Here is a 27,471-nt window from a genome sequence, read left to right as displayed (position 1 = left end):
ATTTAGTAGTGTAGTGTATAGTGTATAGGACTGTAGTATTTAGTAGTGTAGTGTATAGTGTATAGGACTGTATATTTAGTAGTGTAGTGTATAGTGTATAGGACTGTAGTATTAGTAGTGTAGTGTATAGTTTAGCTGTAGTATTTGTAGTGTAGTTTAGTGTATAGACTGTAGTATTTAGTAGTGTAGTGTATAGTGTATAGGACTGTAGTATTAGTATGTAGTGTATAGTGTATAGGACTGTAGTGTTTGTAGTGTATTAGTGTATAGGACTTAGTATTTTAGTGTAGTGTATAGTGTATAGGACTGTATTAGTAGTGTATTGTTTAGTGTATAGGACTGTAGTGTTTTAGTAGTAGTGTTTAGTGTATAGGACTGTAGTGTTTGTATGTAGTGTATAGTGTATAGGACTGTAGTATTTAGTGTAGTGTATAGTGTATAGGACTGTAGTATTAGTATGTGTGTTAGTGTATAGGACTGTAGTATTTAGTAGTGTAGTGTATAGTGTATAGGACTGTAGTGTTTAGTAGTGTAGTGTATAGTGTATAGGACTGTAGTATTTAGTAGTGTATGTATAGTGTAGGACTGTAGTATTTAGTAGTGTAGTGTATAGTGTATAGGACTGTAGTATTTAGTAGTGTAGTGTATAGTGTATAGGACTGTATTTATTAGTAGTTATGTATAGTGTATAGGACTGTAGTGTTTAGTAGTGTAGTGTATAGTGTATATGACTGTAGTATTTAGTAGTGTAGTGTATAGTGTATAGGACTGTAGTATTTAGTATGGTAGTGTAGTGTATAGGACCTGTAGTATTTAGTAGTGTAGTGTATAGTGTACAGTGTAGTGTTGAGTAGTGGAGTGTTTAGTAGTGTGGACTCTAGTGTTGAGTAGGAGTGTTTAGTAGTGTGTAGTGTACTGTATACTGGTGTCGTGTATAGTCGTGCAGTGTACAGCCGTCTGCATGTTGAACTTCTTTCACACTGTACGTAGCCAACAGCACTCATCGAAGGTATGGCGGAAGGACACAAAAAGCAGTTCTAGAGAAACGAGTTTTCAATCTCGACGATGATCATTTAAAAGTGCACAGCTCCGGGCTTCCTAATATCGGAAGGAAGAGCGTTCCAGACGGCCACAGAGGCGCTTCTGAAAGCGCCGCGCGCGATCGTCTTCGTTTCGCCAATAAACCGCCACCGCTGCCACTGTCACCGCCGCCGCTGCTGCTGCGGGACGACTCTCAAGTTTCGCGCGACGACGGTTTCCACTCCGCGGCTCGTTCGCATCAAGCGCCGCCGCGGTGCGTGCCGAGAGCGCGACCTCCTCCTCACCCGTGCGGACGTTGCGCGTGCGGCCCAGCGAGCCGTGCGGGTCCACGCTCGTCACGTAGATCGGGAGGTCCCCCCCGAGGCTGCCCAGACCCCCCGCCACCGTTATCCCCAGAGACTCGTGGGGGGCCTTCGAGACCCGCACCGTCTTCTCCTGCCACGGTGAGCCCTGGGGGGGGGAGGGGGGGGGGGGCATGTACACACGCACGGATGAATGCATGCAACACGCACGCGCAATGCGCGCACCCGCGTGCACTGGGTTAGAGCTACGGTGAGGGTAGGGTTAGTGACGGGATTAGTTTTACGATTCGGGTCAGTGTTAGGGTTTGTGCCGGTAGTGCGAGTATCAGGGTCAGTGTCAGGGTCAGTGTCGGGGTCAGTGTTGGGTCAGTGTCAGGGCTCGTGCTAGTATAAGTTTTAGTATCGGTATCAGGGTGAGCGTCAGTATCAGGGTCAGTGTCAGGGTCAGTGTTAGAGCTCGTGCTAGTATTAGGGTCAGTATTAGGGTCAGTATCAGGTCAGTGTCAGGGTCAGTATCAGGTCAGTGTCAGGGTGAGCGTCAGTATCAGTGTCAGTGTCAGGGTCAGTATTAGGGTCAGGTCAGTGTCAGGGTCAGGGTCAGTGTCAGGGTGAGCGTCAGGGTCAGTGTCAGCGTCAGTATTAGGGTCAATGTCAGGGTCAGGGTCAGTGTCAGTATCATGGTGAGCGTCAGTATCAGTGTCAGTTGTCAGCGTCAGTATTAGGGTCAATGTCAGTGTCAGGGTCAGTGTCAGGTCAGTGTCAGGGTGAGCGTCAGGGTCAGGGTCAGCGTCAGGGTCAGTGTCAGGGTGAGCGTCAGTGTCATTGTTAGGGCTCGTGCTAGTATTAGTTTTAGTATCGATATCAGGGTGAGCGTCAGTATTAGCATCAGTATCAGGGTCAGCGTCAGGCTCAGTGGTAGGGCTCGTGTTGCGGGGTCCTCACGGTGCTCAGCGCCGCTGCCGCTGCGGCGGGTTGGCGCCAGCGTTGTGGTCGTTGTTGTTGTTGTTGGGGAACCACCTCGTGCAGGATTTCGGGGAACGTGCGGCCGGCACTGTCGCGACACCACGAAGTTGCACGCGGTCCTGGCACGACTGCAGGCGCGCCGAGCGGGGCGATCGCGCGCACACAGAGAGGGGGGGGAGGGAGAAGGGGTACAACAACGTTCGTCAGCCGACTCAATCGCTCCTTCGCCCGACTCGCACGTCACAAAGCGGCGACGGGGTTCCAATCCGGCAGGCCGCCCTGGACATTCCTGCGGCCGTGTTCAACGTTAACCCGCCACGACGTGGCATCCCGCTTTCACCCAGCGGATGTTCAAAGATCCCGCGGCCGGCATCATGGGTTTCAATTTGCCAAATTGGGATTACACACTCGGCAATGTCGCCCTCTACTCCGGGACTACTGCAGGCCGTGTCTGTGAAACGCAGCGGCAGCAGCTGTAGCACCGTCGAGTTACTAATCATTTTTAAGTATTTCGATGATTTGGCTGCTACATATTACCACGTGATGAGCCCACTGCGCATTGGGCTGTGAATTTGTGGCCAGGTCGCTTCCGAAAAAGTAGCAAACAGCTCGGTGGGCCTTACCTGGTAAAATAGTTTTGCTTTTGTTATTTTTTCTTACCTTTCCTATACTTGCACTCCGATGAGCCCGGTTGGCTACGTAGGGTGCGAAAGAAGTTCAACGTACTGTACATGCGCCGTATTTTCGTATCGTTTGTTGTTGTCGCCCCTGTGACCCCGTTCCCCTACGGGACAACTGCGGGCAGTAAACACAAACCCACCACCTCCACCCGCACCCCCCTTGCCTGTATGATGGCGACCGCCTGCTCCGTGGTGGCCCTAGCGCACGTCGCGCCCGTTGATGGCGATGACGCGGTCCCCGGCACGGAGGGCGCCCTCCCTGGCCGCCACCCCCCCCAGCAGCACGCGCTGGACCATGACCCCCGCCGGCAGCTCCGAGGGGCCCCCGGCGCCGCCGCATGTCGCCTCGGCCAATCGGATTCCCAGCACCTCGCCCGAGTAGCGCTTCCTCAACACCACCTGGGGCCGGCAACCCGCGCGGTCACGAGACATCGTCGTCGTTACGTCATCACTCTTCGTCGTCGTCGTCATCATTGTTAACGTAATTAGCGTCGTCGTCGTCGTCCATAAAGCCTACGTGTTAAACTGATCATCGCCATCATCGGTAACATAATTTTGTCGTCGTTACCATCACCATTGTCATCATCATCCTATATTCGTCGTCGTCGTCATTCGTCCGTTCATTATCGTCGTCAACATAATTATCGTCGTCATCAACATCATAATCATCCATAAAGCCTACGTATTAAACTGATCATCATCATCATCGTTAACACAATTATGTCGTCAACAATATTATCATCATCATCATATTCGTCGTCGTCGTCGTCCATGGTCACCTGCAGGCTTTCATGCCAGGCCCAGCGGCCGCGGCGAGGCCGTCCCCGCGGCGCGTCTCTCCGCCGCGCAAAGTCCCGGCACGTGTGCCGGCGCGGGAGCCGGTGCGACTCCGCTGCTGGGCTGCGCCGGCCCCTCCCGCCGCCGCCAACGCCGACGCCGAGGACGCCGAGCGGCGGGTAGGAGCGCCGTGCGGGCGACGCGCGAGGAGGAGGCCGCCGCCGCCGCCGCCCCGGGGGGTGCCGTGGGGGCCGCCCCGTCGGGCCCGAAGGCGGCGTGGTGCGCGTCGCGCAGCACGCGCAGACGCACGCAGCGGCACGGCTCGGCGAGCGCGGCGCGCGCAAACTCGTGCGGCACGCTGCCGATGTCCACGCCGTTCACCTGCGCGGCGTGGGGCGGGGGGGGGTGGGGGGGGGGGCGGAGGGTGGGAGCGTGGGGGGGGGGGATGAGGACAACTTCTGTTACCGACCCCCTTCCCGAGGTGATGATGGGCGGGCGGCCAGAACGCAGCAAAGTGGTTGAGAGGGAGGCAGAGGCAGCGCATCCGCATCTCATCGCAACTCAAACTTCATTTGGAGCTATCTGCATCCTCACGCATCTCCGCATCTCAACCTTCATTTGGAGCTATCTGCATCTCATCGCATCTCCGCATCTCAAACTTACTTGGAGCTATCTGCATCTCATCGCATCTCCGCATCTCAAACTTAACTTGGAGCTATCCGCATCTCATCGCATCTCCGCATCTCAAACTTCATTTGGAGCTATCCGCATCTCAGTCAGGCGACCCACGCGACCTCCTGTGCAGCTCTGTCCCGTGACCTCCTGCACCTAGTCTGGCACAGCAGTCAACACAGGGCACCTGGGTCTTTGCCGCGGCCTCCTCCTGCCAGCGGCGAGCCTTCAACACTTCCCGCAACAGCTTCCAAGTGCACCTAGCCTGGCACGAGCGCCGTGCTGACGTCACAGCCACTTAGTGGCGACAGGCGGTTGCTGCTGTATATTTGGTTTATCTCCAGGTCCTCCAGTTTTTCCCTCCACTTTTAGAAGCAACGTGCGTTCAGAGTATTTGGCTCCTGCTGTAATTGTCAACGCGATAAGCCACTTCGTTGGGCTATCATTTGTGGTGGCCAGGTCGCTTATGAAAGACAGCAGCATAGCTCAGTGGGCCTTACCTGGTGAAGTACAAATAGTTGAGTTTAGCTTTCTTTAAGTAAAAATTGTATCGTTCGTAAAAATGTAAGGAAGCCGGAAAGAGAGGAGAATGGGCTTGACGACGACATCAAAAGAGATTGGTGCCAGCAAGATATTGCACTACACTATACACTACACTATACACTACACTATACACTACACTCTTATATACTACTATACACTACACTAATATACACTACACTCTTATACACTACTATACACTACACTATACACTACACTATACACACTACACTCTTATATACTACTATACACTACACTATACACTACACTATACACTACTATACACTACACTATACACTACACTCTTATATACTACTATACACTACACTATACACTACTATACACTACACTACTAGACACTACACTATACACTACACTAGTATATACTACACTATACACTACTATACACTACACTATACACTACACTACTATACACTACACTATACACTACACTATACACAACACTAGTATATACTACACTATACACTACTATACACTACACTACTATACACTACACTATACACTACACTATACACTACACAAGTATATACTACACTATACACTATTATACACTACTATACACTACACTCTTATATACTACTATACACTACACTATACACTACTAGACACTACACTATACACTACACTAGTATATACTACACTATACACTACTATACACTACACTATACACTACACTACTATACACTACACTATACACTACACTATACACAACACTAGTATATGTAATGCGGTTGTAAACGGCCCTTCTGAGGTGCCGTCAGGGGGGGAGGAGTTAGTTCACGTGGGGGGAGAGGGGTTGAGTATAGAAGGAGGGGAACCGGAAGAGCAGGGGGAGTGACGGGGAACCAGGAACAGAGGAAGGCCACGAAGGGCGAAGCGGGGTGTGGCGAGATCGCCACGAACACGGGGGGAGCGAGGATCGGCACCGTTGGCCAGCGGTGACCGACCCGAAGCAGCGAGGAGGCTGCAGTCAGCAGCGGGGCTGCACAGAGAGAGTGGGCAGCGGGTCTGCATACAGTGACAGCCAGAGGGTCTGCACATAGGGGTAGCAGCAAGTCTGCAGGGAGGAGGTTACAGTAGATGAAGCAGAGAGTCAGAGGGGTGAGGAAGCTATAATAGCAGTGAATAGCCGGGGGCTACAAATACAGGAGTTATAACAGAGTGCCGTGTGGGTAAAGACGTGAACCTGAATAAAGACACGAAGACAGAAAGAAGTGTTCGAGTCCTTTTATTACACTGGAGTCAGAAGTGAAACGGCATGGCGAAACAACTGAGGAAGAAGAATATCCCATCTCCGGCGTCGGCTTCATCATCGGACGACGACGATCTTCCTCCTGAGGTCGGCTTCACTTCGGCGGAGGGAGAGATCCGTGAGGGCCCGGGTGTGGAGGAGGTTGCCGCTGCGCCCGACCCATCTGCGTTGAAGGACGAAGATTTAAGATGGACCCGGATGGCGGAGCAACTGGCGACCCTAAAAACCGTCATCACGGAGTTGTGTGACCTTGTCACGCCAAGGGCGGCGTTGGAAGGTGATGGTGGTGATCGGCAGGAGCCCGGGTCGTCTTCGATGGCGCCGCCATCGACCACGCGGCGTGAAGACGCCATCTTGGGCGTGGCGCACCACGGAAGGCGGGAAGCCGCCATCTTGGGGCCGCCACGAAGATCGTCCGCCATCTTGGCGACACCGCGTTGCGACGCCTTGCTGAACTTGCCGCCGGAAGAGTCGGTGACGGACGGAAGCAGGCCAAGGAGCCGCAGTCGTCACCTTACAACTGTTAAGGAGTTCTCCATCGGGGGCGATTGGAGTGCGTTCGCTTGTCGATTTTTGGCGGCGGTACGAACGGCAAGGTGGACGGACGCCGAGGCGCTGGAGGTGCTTCCGACTCTCCTTGACGATGAGTCTGTTCGTTTTTTTCGCTCTATAAAAGCTGCGAAGAAGAAAACATTGCGTGGAGTGTTCGACGAAATGGCGGACGCGTACGAGCCACCGGATGACGCCCATCGCCGCTTCGTGCAGCGGCAACGCGCACCGGAGGAGTCGCCTGTAGCGTACAGGGGCGCCGTGCTGGAACTCGCGATGGCCGCTTACCCGGAGACGGAGCCTGACCTGCTGGAACCTCTCATCTTGGGGAAGATGTTGGAGTTATCCCGGGATCTGGGCATTCCTATGCCGGCTTGCGGTCACGAGAAACTCACGTCCCGGACCGCGGCTAAGTGTTTGGACGCCCAGTTCAATCTCCGCCGCTGGAAACAAGTCACGGCGTGGACGGGCGGTCCTGTCGTCGATGGGGGGGCCGTAGGGTGGGACCCTACAAAGGCCGTGTACGTGCCGGATGCGACCGGCCCAAAGGAGCTGTCGGCCGCCTCCACTCCGTGGCCGGCTCGAAGCGAGCCGGGGCCGCGGGCTCCGCCGCCGGCGCGGCCACGTCGGGACGGGGTGCCTGCTGCGCGCCGACCCGACGTCGACTGTTTCCGCTGCGGCCGTCGGGGCCACTATGCCAGGGACTGCTGGGCCCGGGTTCCGGGGCCGCCCCAGCAGGAGGCCTCGATCGCGGACGTCCCAAAGAAAGACCCTCCGGCACAGGCAAGTCGGTGCGCACCAGACACCCGGCAAGGCCTGACACCTCACTCATCGCCGTTGTTGTGCGACGCGGATGTTCTAAAATATGGGAGGCCAGTATCTGCGCCTTGTCGCTCGATAACGCAGTGGCGTAAGTTGGCTCGGCGGGTTGTCGCGGCCGCTACAGGTTCGTCCACTGTACCGGGGTCGATCCAAGGGGTGGACGTGCGTATTTTGGTGGATTCCGGGGCGTCCGCGACCATTATTTCGGATGTCATATTCCATCTTTTGAACATCCCACCGGGGGCCGTGAGGCCGGCTTACGCTTCCTGCATCGCTGCGAACGGGGGTAGTATGGGCATCGTGGGACAGGTGGACGCTAATATTTCTATCGGGGGGGTCTCGGCCTCGGGCGTTGTGTTAATTTCGAGGTCCCTGGCGGTTCCTTGCTTGTTGGGCACGGATTTTTTGGCTAAGATGCCCATTTTAATTAGAATCAATGAAAATTGCATTGAACTGCCAGGGGGCCGCAAATTGGCGTTTTTACAGTCCACCTGGGGGCGACCGGCTCCGGTTGCCCAGGTGCAGGCGTTATCGGAAGTTTCAGTTGATATTCCACCTGGCTCGCAGATGCTCATTCCCCTACGATACCGGAAGCCGGTTCCGGGTCGGCAGAGTGCTTGTGGAATTTTGCTGTCGCCGTCCGCCGCTGTTACGGGCGGATTGGCACTGGTGGGGGCGCAAACCATTGTCCGTCCGGATCAGCGCCCGTTTTTGCAGGTGTTAAATGCGACTTCTGAAAGCGTGTGTGTGCCGGCTGGTACCGTTGTGGCACACGCCACTACGGCGTTTACGGCTCAGAGTGACATTCCGGACGGGGGGCTGGTGGGTGGTGTTTCACACGACGGAGGGGTGGACGATCGTTGGATCGCCGAATTATGTGCGGAAAATTCGGCCCTTTCCGCTGAGCAGCGTTGTGCGATTCATAAATTATTAGCGAGCTATTCCGATGTGTTTAGCTCGGACGATTTGGACTTGGGACGCACCTCGCTGCTCTCTCATCACATCGAAACGGGGGACGCGGCCCCTATCCGCTTGAACTCGCGTCGGATGAGTCCGGCTGAGCGTGAGCACGTTCGAGGGGCAGTGGAAGACATGTTGAAAGCGGATATTATATCTCCGTCTAATAGCCCGTGGGGTGCGCCTGTCGTGTTGGTTAAAAAGAAAGATGGTAAATTACGATTTTGTGTGGATTTTCGGAAGTTAAATAAAGTGTCGGTGGCAGATGCGTATCCCCTGCCGCGTATGGACGATTCTCTCGACGCCTTGTCAGGGGCTAAGTTTTTTTCAACGCTAGATCTCTCTTCGGGCTTCTGGCAGCTTCCCCTTGACGAGCCCTCGCGGGAAAAGACAGCGTTCCGTACGCCGCAGGGGTTGTTCCAATTTAACTGTCTGCCGATGGGGTTGAATGCAGCCCCTGCCACCTTTCAGAGATTGATGGAGTTGGTATTGACGGGGTTGCAGTGGGAGACATGTCTCATTTATTTAGATGATATTATTGTCTTCAGCCGCACATTTGATGAGCATTTATTGCGGTTGGAGGCCGTTTTTGCCAGAATGCGTTCTGCTAATTTGAAATTCAAGCCTAAGAAATGTCATCTACTGCAACGTTCCGTTCGATACTTGGGACATATTGTTAGTGCGGACGGGGTGGCCACGGATCCAGAGAAAACTGCGTGTGTCCGGGATTGGGCAACCCCCGCCACGGTGGGTGATGTGCGTCGGTTTTTGGGGTTCGCCTCATATTACCGGAGGTTTGTTCCGAATTTCGCTACTATCGCCAGGCCTTTGCATCTCCTTACTGGGAAGGGGCACAAATTTGTGTGGGGACCGCCGGAGGAGGCGGCGTTTCGGAGCCTGCGCGACCTACTGGCTACTGCGCCGACGTTGGATTATCCGGATTTTGAACATCCCTTCATTCTGGATACTGATGCGAGTGACACCGGGATTGGGGCGGTGTTGTCCCAGTCAAAAGGTGGTGTTGAGCGTGTGGTGGCGTACGGGAGTCGGGTTTTGTCTCCCGCGGAAACTCGTTACTGCGTCACTCGCAGGGAACTTTTGGCTATTGTGTATTTTCTCCGCCAATTTCGACCGTATCTGTACGGTCGGTCGTTTATTGTCCGAACGGACCATGCGGCCTTGCAGTACGCTCTTAAGATGGACCAGCCATCCGGACAATTGGCGAGATGGCTGGACACGTTGCAAGAATTCTCCTTCCAAATTCACCATCGGAAGGGTGTGCGTCACGCTAACGCGGACGCACTGTCCAGGTTGCCGCAACAATCCCCTTGTGCGTGTGCGTCGGGGACGCATAGGTGTGGACCGGCTCAGCCCCCCCCTCAACCTGTCGCGCGGGCAGTGGATGTTCTCGAACCTCCGCTTACACCGGGACCGGTTGAAGGGGGACCGGCTGACGGGATTTTGCGTCTTCCAAGGTCTGTGTGGATTCGGGAGCAAATGTTGGACGATTCTTTGGTGTCGTTACGGAAACGAACGGAGAAGGCGGGTAAGGAAGTCGGTGCGGGTGGTAATTCGGAAACTGCTCTCCGAGATGGGTTACTGATGTGGAGGGAAGGGATACAGGAACACTGGCGTCTCGTTGTGCCTGCGTCATTGCGCTATGAGTTGATTCGATCTTTGCACTGTGACACACTTTTACACCTGGGGGTGCAGAAAACCCTATTGACGCTGCAACGAGACTATTATTGGCACGGCATGACGACGGATGTCGTCGGTCACGTTCGCGCGTGTCCCGATTGTGCCCGCCGTAAGCCGCCTAAACATCCATATGTTCCGCCGATACAATCGATTAAAGTATCTCGGGTTAATGAGTTGGTGGCGTTAGATATTTTGGGACCCTTTCCGCCATCAGCTAAAGGGAATAAGTATTTACTGGTGGGGGTGGAGTACCTCTCTCGCTGGCCGATGGCCTGGCCCTTGCCTGACCAGTCAGCGGCGTCTATCACGGACGCCTTTCTATTTGGGTATGTAATGGACAAAGGGGCTCCGGAGAGGCTCCTTACGGATCAGGGACGTAACTTTTCGTCTAAATTGTTGGGGGAGGTGTGTGCGGCTCTTGGAACTAAAAAGATACGGACGTCCCCCTACCACCCGCAAACGGATGGTATGGTGGAACGGTTGAATCGGACTCTGTCCGCCATGCTGTGCCATACAGTCGGGGAAAACCAATCTGATTGGGATTTGCATATCCCTGGGGTGCTTTCGGCGTATCGCATGACGCCGCACGCGGCTACTGGATACTCGCCGTTTTTCCTTATGTACGGCCGTGAGAACGTGCCGCCGATTCATGACCAGTTGGGAACCGGTGCGAGGGGGCCTGTTAAGCCTCTTCCTGAGTATATTAAGGACAACGTTCGGCGTGTCGCTGAGGCGAGGGAAAATGCCCGCATGGCTACTGCCAAGGCTCAGGCCAGGAATGAGCGGTGTGCCCGACGTTCAAAGGGGGAGTGTCCCTGGAAAAAGGGGGACCTGGCCTGGCTTCATTGCCCACAGGTGCGGCCAGGTACATCTCCTAAATTACATCGACCTTGGCAGGGTCCGGTCCGCCTCATTGAGGTTCCCAACCCACAGTCGGCGCGTGTTCAGGTTGGTGCACGGCGTTGGTTCGTGCACACGTCCCGGTTGAAGCCATACATTGCCCCACGGCCGGATGCGTCATCTCCCCAAGTTGCCTTGCCGGGGTCTGTTGCTGCCGACTCGCCCTTGCCTGTGTCTGCTGACCTTGCGAGAGCGCCTGTCGTACCCTTCACAGACAAGCCGGCCGTGACAGCGCAGGGAGGAGGACCTTCCGCTTGTGGGACGCCGACCGGAGCCGCAGAACCCACGGGACCTGCAGCTCTTCCTATCCCTCCGCGGACGCGAGTACGGGATGTTTCTGGACGCGAGCGGGACAGTGGCGGGCCTCCAATGGCGACGGAAGAACTTGCGCCCGTCGCCCCTAAAACCCTTCCACGTTCCCGCTCGGCGGGTGGGCCGCCGACCGTCCGGGACGGCCCGGCTACCCGTACTCGCTCGAAATCCCTCACGTTTCGTTAGATTGTGTTGTGTTGTGTTATTGTTATAATGTTCTTCAATGCTTCGTGTCTTTTTGCGTGTTGGCCCTTTACACCCGCATTGCTTTTCAGGTTGCAATTCAGCCGAGGTCGGCTGGATTTTCTTTAGGGGGGAGGGTGATGTAATGCGGTTGTAAACGGCCCTTCTGAGGTGCCGTCAGGGGGGGAGGAGTTAGTTCACGTTGGGGGAGAGGGGTTGAGTATAGAAGGAGGGGAACCGGAAGAGCAGGGGGAGTGACGGGGAACCAGGAACAGAGGAAGGCCACGAAGGGCGAAGCGGGGTGTGGCGAGATCGCCACGAACACGGGGGGAGCGAGGATCGGCACCGTTGGCCAGCGGTGACCGACCCGAAGCAGCGAGGAGGCTGCAGTCAGCAGCGGGGCTGCACAGAGAGAGTGGGCAGCGGGTCTGCATACAGTGACAGCCAGAGGGTCTGCACATAGGGGTAGCAGCAAGTCTACAGGGAGGAGGTTACAGTAGATGAAGCAGAGAGTCAGAGGGGTGAGGAAGCTATAATAGCAGTGAATAGCCGGGGGCTACAAATACAGGAGTTATAACAGAGTGCCGTGTGGGTAAAGACGTGAACCTGAATAAAGACACGAAGACAGAAAGAAGTGTTCGAGTCCTTTTATTACATATATACTACACTATACACTACTATACACTACACTACTATACACTACTATACACTACACTATACACTACACTATACACTACACTACTAGACACTACACTATACACTACACAAGTATATACTACACTATACACTACTATACACTACTATACACTACACTCTTATATACTACTATACACTACTAGACACTACACTATACACTACACTAGTATATACTACACTATACACTACTATACACTACACTATACACTACACTACTATACACTACACTATACACTACACTATACACAACACTAGTATATACTACACTATACACTACTATACACTACACTACTATACACTACACTATACACTACACTATACACTACACTACTAGACACTACACAAGTATATACTACACTATACACTACTATACACTACACTACTAGACACTACAATACTATACATTACCATACACTACACTACTATACACTACACTACTATACACTACACTATACACAACACTACACTACACACTACTATACACTGCACTCTACTATATACTATCCACTACACTATACACTACACTACTATACACTACACTATACACAACACTACACTACACACTACTATACACTGCACTCTACTATATACTATCCACTACACTATACACTACACTACTATACACTACACTATACACAACACTACACTACACACTACTATACACTGCACTCTACTATATACTATCCACTACACTATACACTACACTACTATACACTGCACTAATATGATGTGGCACTACTTGCGCCATATTGGCACAAGACGGAGAGGCCGGTGGACAGTTACTATGTGCCCCTGGATCATGATGACGATGTTGAACAACACTTTACACTACCCTATACACTACCCTATACACTACACTACACACTATACACCATGTGCCCATGAATCGTGATGTACGTACCATACTTAGCCATCAGGGAGCACAACAAGCGGGCGCACCCACGTATGTACACACACACACACACGTATGTACACACACACACGTATGTACACGCACACACACGTATGTACACACACACACACACACGTATGTACACGCACACACACACGTATGTACACGCACACACACGTATGTACACACACACACACGTATGTACACGCACACACACACGTATGTACACACACACACACCCACGTATGTACACACACACACACATACACGTATGTACACACACACACACACGTATGTACACACACACACATACACGTATGTACACACACACACACACGTATGTGCACACACACACACCCACGTATGTACACACACACACATACACGTATGTACACACACACACACGACGACGATGACGACGATGAACCAGTGTGTCTCTGGGGGTGTGTGTCTCTGGGGGTGTGTGTCTCTGGGGGTGTGTGTCTCTGGGGGTGTGCGCGTGCCTTGAGGATGCGGTCTCCTGGCAGCAGGCGAGCGTCGCGGCTGGCGAGGCCGGGCCGCAGCACCTGCTGCACCACGATGCTGTCGAGCGGCGTGTCGCTGCCGCCCACCACCATGACGCCCAGCTCCTCGTACGGGTCGGCACGGCGCAGCTCCAGCGTCGACACGGCACCCTCACGTACCGGAGAGCCCGGGGACAGCTCTACCCCACGTCAGCATCACGTGGTGGTGGTGGTGAGGGGTAGAGAAGGTGTCAGCATCACGTGGTGGTGGTGGTGGTGAGGGGTAGAGAAGGTGTCAGCATCACGTGGTGGTGGTGGTGAGGGGTAGAGAAGGTGTCAGCATCACGTGGTGAGGGTGGTGAGGGGTAGAGAAGGTGTCAGCATCACGTGGTGAGGGTGGTGAGGGGTAGAGAAGGTGTCAGCATCACGTGGTGGTGGTGGTGGTGGTGAGGGGTAGAGAAGGTGTCAGCATCACGTGGTGGTGGTGGTGGTGAGGGGTAGAGAAGGTGACAGCATCACGTGGTGGTGGTGGTGGTGGTGAGGGGTAGAGAAGGTGACAGCATCACGTGGTGGTGGTGGTGGTGAGGGGTAGAGAAGGTGACAGCATCACGTGGTGGTGGTGGTGGTGAGGGGTAGAGAAGGTGACAGCATCACGTGGTGGTGGTGGTGAGGGGTAGAGAATGCGTCAGCACGAGGTGGTGAGGGGTAGAGAAGGTGTCGACACGGCGTGGCAGCGGCTAAGTTGTGGTGGCAGCGGCTACAGTGGTGGTGATTGTAGTGGTGGCTGTGGTGAGGGTGGCGACGGTGTTGGCGGATATTGATGGTGGTCGTGGCCAGGGCCGGATTAAGATTGTGTATGCCCCGGGGCTGCAGGTAGTGTGAGCCCCCCCCCCCCCCCCAGTAATATTTTCAAAAGGAAAACAAAGTTAAAGAAAAATAAAATGTATTGTTACAACGCTAACAATAACAAATAAAATTCAGCATTCACAAACGAAATCACTTTTCACTTCAATCTCTGGAGGCCGCTCCAGCTGGTGGAGGCCCCTGGGCTTGCAGCCCCTAAAGCCCCCACGCCTTAAACCTGCCCTGGTGGTGGCGGTGGTGGTGGCGGTGGTGGCGGTGGTGGTGCTGGAGTTGGTGGTGGTTGCGGTGGAGTTGGTGGTGGTGGCGGTTGTGGCAGTGGTGGAGTTGGTGGTGGCAGCAGTAGTGGTTGTGGTGGAGGTGGCGGTGGTGGTGCTGGAGTTGGTGGTGGTTGCGGTGGAGTGGGTGGTGGTTGCGGTGGAGTTGGTGGTTGTTGCGGTGGCGGTGAAGTTCATGGCAGTGGTGAAGTTGGTGGTGGCATCGGTGGTGGTGGTGGCGGTGGTGGCGGTGGTGGTAATGGCGGCGGTGGTGGTAATGGCGGCGGTGGTGGTAGTGGCGGAATTGGTGGTGGTGGTAATGGCGGTGGTGGCGGTAATGGCGGTGGTGGCGGTTGTGGCGGTATTGGCGGAGGTGGTAGTGGCGGAATTGGTGGTGGCGGTATTGGCGGTGGTGGTATCGGCGGTGGTGGTGGTATTGGCGGTGGTGGTATTTGCGGTGGCGGTGGTGGTAATTGTGGTGGTAATGGCGGTGGTGGTGGTGGTGAGTCCGTTACCGGAGCCGGACGATTCCCCGCCGGAGGAGCTGTCGCTGCGCGAGGGGGGGGCGCTGTCCCTGCTGGAGCCTCTCGTCCGCCGGCCCACATCTCCATCGCCGACTGGGGCGACACACGGCCCAGCACGGCACAGTCAAGCCAGCCGCACTACGTCTCGCAACACCAGCAGTGTCACTACAGCCCCACCTACAGTGTGACTACAGCCTCACCTACAGCGTCACTACAGCCTCAGCTACAGCGTGACTACAGCCCCACCTACAGCATCACTACAGCCTCACCTACAGCGTGACTACAGCCTCACCTACAGCGTGACTACAGCCTCACCTACAGCGTGACTACAGCCTCACCTACAGCGTCACTACAGCCTCACCTACAGCATGACTACAGCCTCACCTACAGCGTCACTACAGCCCCACCTACAGCGTGACTACAGCCTCACCTACAGCGTGACTACAGCCTCACCTACAGCGTGACTACAGCCTCACCTACAGCGTGACTACAGCCTCACCTACAGCGTGACTACAGCCTCACCTACAGCGTCACTACAGCCTCACCTACAGCGTGACTACAGCCTCACCTACTGCGTGACTACAGCCCCACCTACAGCGTGACTACAGCCTCACCTACAGCGTGACTACAGCCTCACCTACAGCGTGACTACAGCCTCACCTACAGCGTGACTACAGCCTCACCTACAGCGTGACTACAGCCTCACCTACAGCGTCACTACAGCCTCACCTACAGCGTGACTACAGCCTCACCTACTGCGTGACTACAGCCTCACCTACAGCGTCACTACAGCCCCACCTACAGCATCACTACAACCTCACCTACAGCGTGACTACAGCCCCACCTACAGCATCACTACAACCTCACCTACAGCGTGACTACAGCCTCACCTACAGCGTGACTACAGCCTCACCTACAGCGTGACTACAGCCTCACCTACTGCGTGACTACAGCCTCACCTACAGCATCACTACAGCCCCACCTACAGCATCACTACAGCCTCACCTACAGCGTGACTACAGCCCCACCTACAGCGTCACTACAGCCTCACCAACAGCATGACTACAGCCTCACCTACAGCGTGACTACAGCCTCACCTACAGCATGACTACAGCCCCACCTACAGCGTGACTACAGCCCCACCTACAGCGTGACTACAGCCCCACCTACAGCGTGACTACAGCCTCACCTACAGCATGACTACAGCCTCACCTACAGCGTGACTACAGCCTCACCTACAGCGTGACTACAGCCCCATCAGCAGCGTGACTACAGCCTCACCAACAGCGTCACTACAGCCCCACCTACAGCGTGACTACAGCCTCACCAAGAGCGTGGGCTAGTGAGTGAGTGAGTGAACACGCGAGTGAGCGAGCGATAGAGTGAGCTAAGATGCGAGTGAGTGAATAAGCCAGTGAGCGAGTGAGTGAGTGAGTGAACACGCGAGCGAGCGAGCGAACACGCAAGTGAGCGAGTGAGTGAGCAAGCGAGTGAGTTAGTGTGTGAGTGAGCAAGCCAGTGAGTGAGTGAGTGAACACACGAGTGAGTGAGCAAGTGAGTGAGCGAGTGAACACATGAGTGAGTGAGTGAGTGAACACGCGAGTGAGTGAGCGAGTGAACACATGAGTGAGCGAGCGAGCGAACACGCAAGTGAGCGAGTGAGTGAGCAAGCGAGTGAGTTAGTGTGTGAGTGAGCAAGCCAGTGAGTGAGTGAGTGAACACACGAGTGAGTGAGCAAGTGAGTGAGCGAGCGAGTGAGTGAGCGAGTGAACACATGAGTGAGTGAGTGAGTGAACACGCAAGTGAGCGAGCGAATGAGCGAGTGAACACACGAGTGAGTGAGTGAGCTAGTGAGTGAGTGAGTGAGCGAGTGAGTGAGTGAACACGTGAATGAGTCAGTGAGCGAGTGAGTGAGTAAGTGAGTGAGTGAGCTAACACATGAGTGAGTGAACACGTGAGTTAGTGAGTGAGTGAGTGAGCGAGCGAGTTAGCGAGCGAGTTAGTGAGTGAGTGAGCGAGTGAGTGAGTGAGCGAGCGAGTTGGCGAGTGAGTGAGTGAGCGAACACATGAGTGAGTGAACACGCGAGTTAGTGAGTGAGTGAGCGAGCGAGTTAGCGAGTGAGTGAGTGAGCGAGCGAGTGAGTGAACACACGAGTGAGTGAGCGAGCGAGTTAGCGAGTGAGTGAGTGAGCGAGCGAGTGTGAACACACGAGTGAGTGAGCGAGCGAGTTAGCGAGTGAGTGAGTGAGCGAGCGAGTGAACACACGAGTGAGTGAGCGAGCGAGTGAGTGAGCGAGTGAGCGAGCGAGTGAGGGAACACACGAGTGAGTGAGTGAGCGAGCGAGTTAGCGAGTGAGTAAGCGAGCGAGTGAGCGAGTGAACACACGAGTGAGTGAGCGAGCGAGTGAGTGAGCGAGTGAGCGAGCGAGTGAGTGAACACACGAGTGAGCGAGCGAGCGAGTGAGTAAGCGAGCGAGTGAGCGAGTGAGCGAGCGAGTGAGTGAATACACGAGTGAGTGAGCGAGCGAGTTAGCGAGTGAGCGAGCGAGCGGGAGCAGGAACCGACTGTCGAGTTCCTCCTCGGAGCTGAGCTGGAACCCGGGGTTGACGAGTCCCGGCTCGTCGGAGAGCAGCGCGATGGCCTCCACGGAGCACACGCCGGCGTTGAGCAGCGCGAGCGCGTGCTGCGCCGAGCTGTCCGCGCCGTGGCCACCGCCCCCCCAGGCCGCCGCCGCCTTGCGCCGCTTCTCCTCCGCCTCGCGGAACGCCGCCGTGCCGGGGCACCTGGCACAGACGATGGCCGCCCGGCCCCGGTGAGCGAGCGCCCGGCACGGCAACGGCACGCGGCAACGGCGGTGCCACGTGCCGCTTGCAGCACGGACCCGCGAGCGGTGAATCTATTTAGACTCAAATTTTTTTTTTTTTTTTCACCAGCTAAGGCCCACTGAGCTGTACGGCTCAACGAAGTGGCTCGTCGTCGTGTGGGAATTTTTAGCAGATGTCGATTCTAAACGTGGAGGGGAAAACCAGGGGACCCGGAGAAAAATCCACGGGAACACTGGCAGAGAGAGAGAGACGCAAACTACAAATATATACGGCAGGAGTCAGGGTCGGGATGGAAGCTACAAGACCTCCTGCACACCGCGGAGCAGATCCACAATTCGGGGTCGCGGTTGAACTCACGAATCGGTGAGATTTGTCGCCTCGCGTGTCGCATTGTTTGCGATTCACTACTCCGGATAATTATCAATGTCCGTTTTGTCTGCTCGATTGACACGTAATCTGCGGGATGGTTGAGGCTGCACGTCGCCAAATGCCGATGTCCTAGGGCATCGACATAGCAAGCGCCCACTAAGGCAGCAGCAGCGCAAGTGAGACGCTGGTGGTGGTGCTACTGTAATTCCGTGAGGAGAAGGAAACAAACTCGCAACTTTTTTTTCATTTCAGGGGAAAATAAAATGGCAAACGGCGAGAAATGTGAACAAAAGCGGTGGGGGAGAGATGTACGCTTAGAATTGAACCGGGGCAGTAAGAGGAACGCACGCATCGGACAATTTAAGCAATATAAAGGCATCGCGTTGAGCGTCAACGGCCGAGGCAGACGACGTAACGGAATGTGCCGTGCCCGAGGTGACCCCGAGGTGACCCCGAGAAATCGGACCACGAGGTCACGTGACGACTTGCGCAAGCCGTCATCCAGTAGCGGATAGATCACAGCTAATGACGACGATGACGATGATGACGATGATAAATGTGGCTCTCAAAGAGAGCGGTGGGGTTTACGGCTGAGATTCAGAGGCCGGTGAATATCCGGCTTAGAGGCGACACTTCGCCCCCCGCCCCCCCCCCTGCCCCCCGCTCGCCTGAACCCGCGAGAACCGGGAAAGCGCGACACGGCTCGCGATGCTGAGGCTGAGCAAACGTTCTTGCCAGAGCCGTACGTCCTGAGATGACCTCAGTGCCGTCGTCACCATCGTCCTCACCGTCACCATCACCGTCGTCACCACCGTCATCATCGTCACCATCGTCGTCACCATCGTCATCATCGTCACCATCATCGTCACCATCATCGTCATCATCATCGTCACCATCGTCACCATCGTCGTCATCATCGTCACCATCATCGTCACCACCATCGTCACCACCATCACCACCATCACCATCGTCATCATCATCATCATCGTCACCATCGTCACCATCGTCACCACCGTCACCGTCATCACCATCGTCACCATCGTCATCATCGTCACCACCATCACCACCGTCACCATCGTCATCATCATCATCGTCACCACCGTCACCACCATCACCACCGTCATCATCGTCACCATCGTCACCATCGTCACCATCGTCGTCATCGTCATCATCGTCACCACCGTCACCATCGTCATCATCATCATCGTCACCACCGTCACCACCATCACCACCATCATCATCGTCACCATCGTCACCATCGTCGTCATCGTCATCATCGTCATCATCGTCACCATCGTCGCCATCGTCATCATCGTCGTCGTCACCACCGTCACCACCGTCATCACCGTCATCACCGTCACCACCGTCACCACCGTCGTTCAAGCAGCCGCACAGTCTCCAGCACTGGCTACTGCCGAATCTCGTTGTGTTTTGGACGTAAAGTTAACGAGCACTCCTGCCGCGTGGCAGTTTGCGCGCTGCGCGACATAAACCCGGTGGCCCGAGTTCAAGTCCTGGCCATGGGTGACGCGCCGCAAGCGGGCGAGCGGTAAAAACAACCCATCTCGGAAGAACACTGGAGAACGCTGTGACATCTGTTCAAATTAGAAAATGCCGGAGGCTGTGCAGAGGCACTCGATGTAATGTGTAAGGGAGCATTTTTATTAACGTGCAATCAATTTGTATATCTCATTGTGAAGGGCATATCTAGAGTCACTGCACTGTGAACCCGGCGACTCGAGTTCCATTCTCGACCAGTGGCGAGTAATATCAGCGACGAACGAAATCTGCACTGGTCGTAGATCCACCTGCCCCCCACTCGCCGATCCCCGCGGTCTAGCGTGGTGAAGTATGGTCAAACAAGCTGCACTGTTGACATCACGTGGGGTGGGGGACCGCCTTCATCCAGCAGTGGATCGACAAATGGCAGCAAACTACTTACCACTCGATAAGTTGGATGGAAACAAGCCGCAACGCTCTACGTGACAAACCTCCCCGTCACATTCCACAACCTCCCTTGTAAGCGAAACTAATTGTTTTCAACGGTGAGCTTCCTGGTTTTGATTAAGATAATGAACTCTACGGCACGAGACACACACACACATGCATGTGTGTGTGTGTAGCGGTTAGCGCGCTGCGCTATGAACCTGGCGACCCGGGTTCGATTCCCGCTCACGGCTAACACCAGTGACGATTATCTGAACCGGTACTGGGCCTCCCCTAGGTCGACTCAGCCTTAAATGAGTACCTGGTGCGGTGTGTAAACATCGCCACTGGGGAGACAAAGGCGGTCGGGCGTGGTGCTGGCCACCCACCCCCTCGTGTACCGTTCCGGCCTTCATAGGTGCTCGCTAACAGCACTTGCCCCTACAGTCTGTTAAGGCTACACGGGGGATCTTTGTGTCTCGTGCCACAGAGCGGTAGTGTAGTGATTAGTGCGCTGCGCTACGAACCCCGCGGCCCCAGTTGGATTCCTGCTCACGGCCAACACCAGTGATGATTAGAACCTGTCCTGAGCCTCCCCTCGGTCGACTCAGCCTTAATTGAGCACCTGGTGCGATGTGTAAAAACATTGCCATAGGGAGACAAAGGCGGCCAACCAAACCCTCATGTGCCGTTCCGGCCTTCAGATGTGCTCGCTAACAGCACTTGCCCCAACAGTCTGTGAAGGCTGTACGGGGAACCTTTATCTCTTTTTGGCACCTTTACCAATTAATTCCTAAACGTGACATCGGCATCGGGACAATGGCAACGACGAATCCCTTCGGAAATCTCGGGGGGCCGCGTGACCCCCCCCCCACTCCGCAGCGATGGCAAAGAGCGGCACGAGACACTGCCCAGGGGACTCCTTACAGAATGGAAACTAAGTGACCCTTAGTTTCCATTGCCCAGTCGGGGGGGGTCTTTGCGTGCCCATGCACTCCACTGCTGCGAGATTGTGGCACGACCAACAAACCGGTATCCTTCATTCCCAAGAGCCGGAAATGAGACGAATTAACCGCAGAAGTAAATACATCGAAGCGGAGCGCGATGGAGTTGTACGGCGGTCAGCGCGCTGCGCTACCGGCAAAGACCCAATTCCCGCTCAGGAACAAACACCACCAGTGGCGATTATCTGAACCGGTCCTGGGTCTCCCCTAGGTCGACTCAGCCTCAAATGAGGACCTGGCGCGGTGTGTAAACATCGCCACTGGGGAGACAAAGGCGGCCGGGCGTGGAGCTGGCCACCCACCCCCTTTGTGTGCAGTGCCGGCCTTCATAGGTGCTAGGTAACAGCACTTGCCCCTACAGTCTGTTAAGGCTATACGGGGTATATTTGTATTCTTTGGGTCTTTCGGTAAAGCCACATAGATAGAAAAATAATCAAATAAATAAAATAATAAAAATATCACGACGTTTCGATCGCAACACAAGCAATCGTCATCAGGTGAAAACTATCGCGGGAGAGCTGCTGAGGCAGGAGAAATACATGGCGTGAGCGCTGCTAAGGCGCAGGGAGTTATAAAGGTTTGAGATGGGTGTAGCCCAAGGGTGAGTGGGTGGGACTAGAGATGAAATTTGCATGTAAATGTAAGCTCGGGAGAAATCGTGACAAACGAAGCTGTGGGGGTGGCCATTGTATTGTGAGAGACTAGCATGCAACACGCCTGGCTGTGATGTTACCTAGTAAAAAATTAACCCGTAAAAACTAAGTTTTTCACTATAAATCCTTTATATGCGTGACATCGGTTTTATTTTATTATTCATTTCTGTTTTTCTTGAGTAAGAGTTTCATTTGTATCACATTGGTATTTTAAATTAAATATGAATTTTTTTTTTCCTAAAAAGTGGAAAATTTTGGAAAAAAAATTTCACGAAAATAAATTGTCACGCACAACGAGTCTGTGTGCAAAATGTCAGCTCGATTGGATCACGGGAAGTGGGTTAAAAAACGACCGAAAGATTTGCACGGTCGTAAGCGCGCAAGCGCGCAAGCAAGTGAACTTAATATAAAGGATTTAAAAATAAAAAAAATTGTTCTAGTTTTTTGTTTATAGGTGGCGGAAGCCTGGATTTAAACCCAGGATGTCAGTGGCATAACCTCAGCCCTCTGAGCCACCCCGGGGTCACCTCCCAGGGCGCCGATTTTTACTGCCATGAAAACAGCAATTACCTCCCACCTCGAAGAAGGCACATCGGTCGATGCGAAAGCACAGCCAAAATTAATTACGGATGTATGTTGAACTTATTTTGCACCATACGTGGCCAACCGTTGCTAACCGGATTTGTGGGAGGAAAGACAACAAACTGAAAACAAAAAGCACTTCTCAAGAAATGAGTTTTCAAACTAGACAATACAAAAAAAAATTGCGTAACTCCAGTGGCTTCCTAATATCGGCAGGAAGAGCGTTCCAGACGGCCGCAGAAGCGCATCTGAAAGCGCCGCGCGATGCGGCGACCGTGTTTGTTCGATGGCCGGCAAAAAGCCGCTTCTGCCGCGAGGATGACCGGAGTTTGCGTGACGGCTTGTGCTCCTTGACAGGCTTACGACCATTTCCCTGCTTAAAACGGCGACTCCGAGCTAACGGTAGAAATTCCACATTACTGAGACGTTGGGGGGGTGGGGGGGGACACAGTTAATTACTTTGGTAGGCATACACACTGGAAAGACGCAGATGCAGTTCAAGTGAGAAATAACATTTCTAATTGTGCCGTTTGCTGCTGCAGCTGCTGCCGCCTGATGTTTTCGGGGCCTCTGCGTCCGTGCTCTCCGCTTGCGATGAAAATAAAAATGATCAGGCGACGTTCTCGCATGTGACGGTAACTTGCGGCTAAACGACGCTGATGACGATGCGCCTTTTGTTTTCCCCGCTGCGGGAAAGCCTCGAGCGAAACCGCTATTCAGCTGATTACGTTTCACTGAGGGGTGAGCGGGCGCACGCAAAAGCAGCAACGGGTTTCAGGGAAATGCGTCGTGAACAAACCCCTCCACCTCGCGCGTCATACAGTAACCCCTCGCCACTTCGCGGTTCAAGTTTCGCGGCCTCAGTGCATCGCGGATTTTTCGAACTGATTTAAAGGCCTCATTATACCTGTGCAGTAACACCATCATCATCATTCATCATCACATTCATCGAACTGCACAGGTCTGTCATCGTCGTCATTATTGTCATCGTCATTATTACTGGAGTCAAGTCTCAAGATACTACTGTCATTGGTGAGTGTAGAACACCATAATACGTATCGTATGAGAGAGAGTGAATGTATAATATTAAGGTTTTATAATTAAATAGATTTAAGTAAAATATATATATAAAGTATAAATATACATATGTTAAACATTCTGGTACCCACACAAACATATACGGAAATTCCTAGGGGGCCAATCCTACTTCGCGGATTTTCACCTATCGCGAGGGGTTCCGGTCCCCATTAACCGCGATAAACGAGGAATCACTGTATTTTGACGCGAAACGTCGAGTTTGATTTTTGTCGCTCGCCTTCACGACGCCACATCACTCCCAACATCGGAAAGGTTTGCGAGTTTTCCCGAAAATCCGGTCAAAGGTTGACTCGGCTCAGCGTCCCCCTCGAAGGGTCGGAGAAAATGAGCAACCACTTTTGTGGGGAGTCGGCAGCAGTTGCCCTCTGAATGAACTCTCCACCGCTCCTCATCATAGGAATGTGGAATTTCCACCAGTGGCTGCTCAGAGCCGTTAGCGGGGGGGGGGGGGGTCATGAGTTCCACCGAGAGTGGGGGAACGACCTTGACCTTCATCTGGAGTCACTGTTCCCCCGTCACAGGAAGGTGGAAATCGCGTCACTGGCTCTCTCACAGCCACCAAAAAGTATGAAATCACCAAACCGAAATCTACGAGTGGATTTTATTACAATTATTATCATTATTACACTGGTCAACAAAAAAAACACATTTTTTTCTGGCCTGGACTTTTGCAGCTGCTTTAGACTAATTTCAGGGTGCCGATTCCAAATCTGATCTCAGATTAGCTCTATCACATCTCATTTTTATGCTATCAGCATACCCCATTTTCATTGATTTTACCCGAAATTAACTCTGTCACTTATGATTTCAAGTTTGTTGCGAGTCAGTGACTGCTTTAGTGTTAAAATATGGTGCTGTATTTTTAGGATAGTGTGTTTATAATATCATTTTATGTAGATATCCACATTTATTTAAAAAAATTCTTCTGCAGTTTTTATTGAAAATGCTATATTTAATATCTCAAAAACCTGATGTGATAGACAAAAAGCGATGCCAGATTTGGAATCAGCACCCCAAAATTACCTTTTGGAATACCTCATGCCAGAAAAAGTGTGTTGACCAGTGTTATCGATCCGCTCGAACTCTTCACAGTTTGCAAAAAATGCACCACGCGCGCACACACACACACGCTGCGCCGCTCCCGCACGAGGCCGCGAGGAGATGAGACCGAGATAAATAATTATGTATTGTCCTTTTTGCCCGAGCGACCTGGACGGGGCGACGTGGTCGCGGCGAGACCCGGATTATATTTCTTGTCGTGACGCCACGGAACGGCGTAATCTCCTCAGGTGACAGCGGCCCGGTGCGCGACCTCCGTTATCCGCAAATCGCATTAACATTCATAACGCAAGCCGGCGGTGGTGGCGGTGGCGGTGGTGGTTGTGGTGGTGGTGGTTGTGGTTGTGGTGGCGGTGGTGGCGGTGCCGGCGGACCGCTAAGCCAAAGTGGTCTTATCTCCCACGTCCGAACTCGGGCACGAAATCATGAATACCCATTGACCAAGGTGGCTAGGAGATGTTAACTACCTCGCCTGGTGTACAGGAGGTTGTGGGTTCAATCCCGACCCTGAAGCCTGCTGTGTATTTGGATTTTGAATGTGTCTCTCCCTGTGGTCACGTGGATTTTTCTCCGGGTCCTGCGGGTTTTCCCCTCCATATTTAGAATCGACATCGCGCGTTTAAGAGTATTTGGCTGCTATAAATTTCCGCTTGCTGATAAGCTATAGTTTGTGGCCATGTTGCCTCTGAAAAATAGCTAATATAGCAGTTCAATGGGGCTTAACTGGTAATAAAAAATGGTTTAGTTTATAGAACGAGTGAATTAATGAATGAGTGGAGATATTCTTGGCTCGTTCGAGAGGACGCGGTGAAGAGGTGGCCGAGCACGGCGTGGAGTGCTCGTGGAAATGGGTGTGAGTCGTCATCACCATCGTCACCACCGTCGTTACCACCATCACCGTCGTCACCGTCGTCGTCACCATCGTCGTCGTCACCATCACCGTCGTCACCATCACCGTCGTCACCATCACCGTCGTCACCATCACCGTCGTCACCATCACCGTCGTCACCATCACCGTCGTCACCATCGTCGTCGTCACCATCATCGTCGTCACCATCGTTACCACCGTCACCGTCGCCGATTGCGAGAGTGTGAACTTCTTTCGCGACGTACGTAGCCGACCGTTGCTAAATCGAAGCGCGGTGCGTGATTCCGATTCGTCGGAACCCGCATTCAGAAAAAAAAATCCGGCGACGATTGTGATATTTCTGACGATTTTCGGAAGACCTGCAGCCGCCTGTACCAGCAGGCAGTGCAGCAAGTAGGCGACGAGGCCGATCTGTAGGGTGCAGTGTTCAACGGCTACTCCCGAAAAATATAGCGTCATTTCAAGTAGGAACTGGTCAAACATTCCAAGCGCGACAGAGAGCCTTGAGACCGGAGGAGGCTATAAACTCTATTCAAAATATTTTTTCCGATAATTTCATTCTATTTGTGCCGTCGCCGTCATGCCACGAGAAGACGTGTTCTTTCAGAACTCTCGGAAAGCGGTGGTGCTTCGCTCCACGATTGGGAACAGCCCGCGGGAAGTAGATGTCATAGAACTACTTCTCAAGCCATTCAAGGGACTTCCTTTCCATGCTGCACTTTCCCCACTCGCTCTATCGCTGAGAGTGATGTTCGTCGCACGGCGGCCAAAACTGACATTTTCAACGGGGGAAAGGAACTTGGCCAAATTAACTGCAGAACTACATTTAATGCAATTGTATAATTTTGTCCGGCAAACGATGACCAGGCTGAGACCACCGATTCACTACCATCTGAGAACCAACTTTAATCACGGATGCACGGCTGGAACCCACATTTTTAATCAAGCATCTCTGAGGTTGCCAGTTAAAAATCTGACCTCTGACCCACCCGGGTACCTCCCAAAGAACATTTTATCATTGTTATCACTGCCGCGCACAAATGATCGCGGGGCGGGCGTTCATCTCCGCTGGCGGCCCTAAGCCAGCCGTAGAGATTCCACGTTCCTAGAGCGGCAGCCTCTGTGTAAACCAACAACGTCCGGCGTTGATTGACACAACGAAAGTGAATGGGGCTTTGGCGGAGAGGATGACGAAGCAAGGATGTGCGCGCACGCCCGCGACAATGAGCGCGTGCGCTCGGTGCCTCGCAGTGGACGCCACCGATAAGGGATTGGGATTTTTTTTTCTTTCCTCCAATCTGAATCTGAGTTTAGCTCCTCGGAGCTTTCCGCAGGGACATTCCAGCGAGGGGAGGCTTCCCGCGAACACAAAGAGCCGTCCCTGCGTCCGGCGTCGCGGGAGCTCCCAAGCTCACCATAAGTTTACAACTCAACCGCACGATAGCATCGAGGAGACGCGCGTACGTGTCTGCGCGTGCGTGCGCCTGCGTATACCTACATGTCTGTGCGCGTGTGTATACCTGCGTGTCTGTGCGCCTGTGTATACCTGCGTGTCTGTGCGTGTGTGCGCCTGTGTATGTCTGCGCGTGTGTGCGCGTGTATGCGCGTGCGTATACCTGCGTGTCTGTGCGTGTGTGCGCCTGTGTATGTCTGCGCGTGTGTGCGCGTGCGTATACCTGCGTGT

General features: G+C 53.6%; 1 pseudogene; it reads right to left on the bottom strand.

Moving 5' to 3' along the window:
• Positions 1-27,471, bottom strand: part of LOC133343093 (ligand of Numb protein X 2-like) — a 96,949-nt pseudogene that overhangs the window by 1,055 nt on the left and 68,423 nt on the right.

This window comes from Lethenteron reissneri, chromosome 16, assembly GCF_015708825.2.
Source record: "Lethenteron reissneri isolate LAM-NWPU_2019-01 chromosome 16, ASM1570882v1, whole genome shotgun sequence".
Lineage (NCBI taxonomy): Eukaryota > Metazoa > Chordata > Hyperoartia > Petromyzontiformes > Petromyzontidae > Lethenteron > Lethenteron reissneri.
Note: the sequence above shows the minus strand (reverse complement) of the source record. Positions and strands in the feature narration are given on the sequence as shown.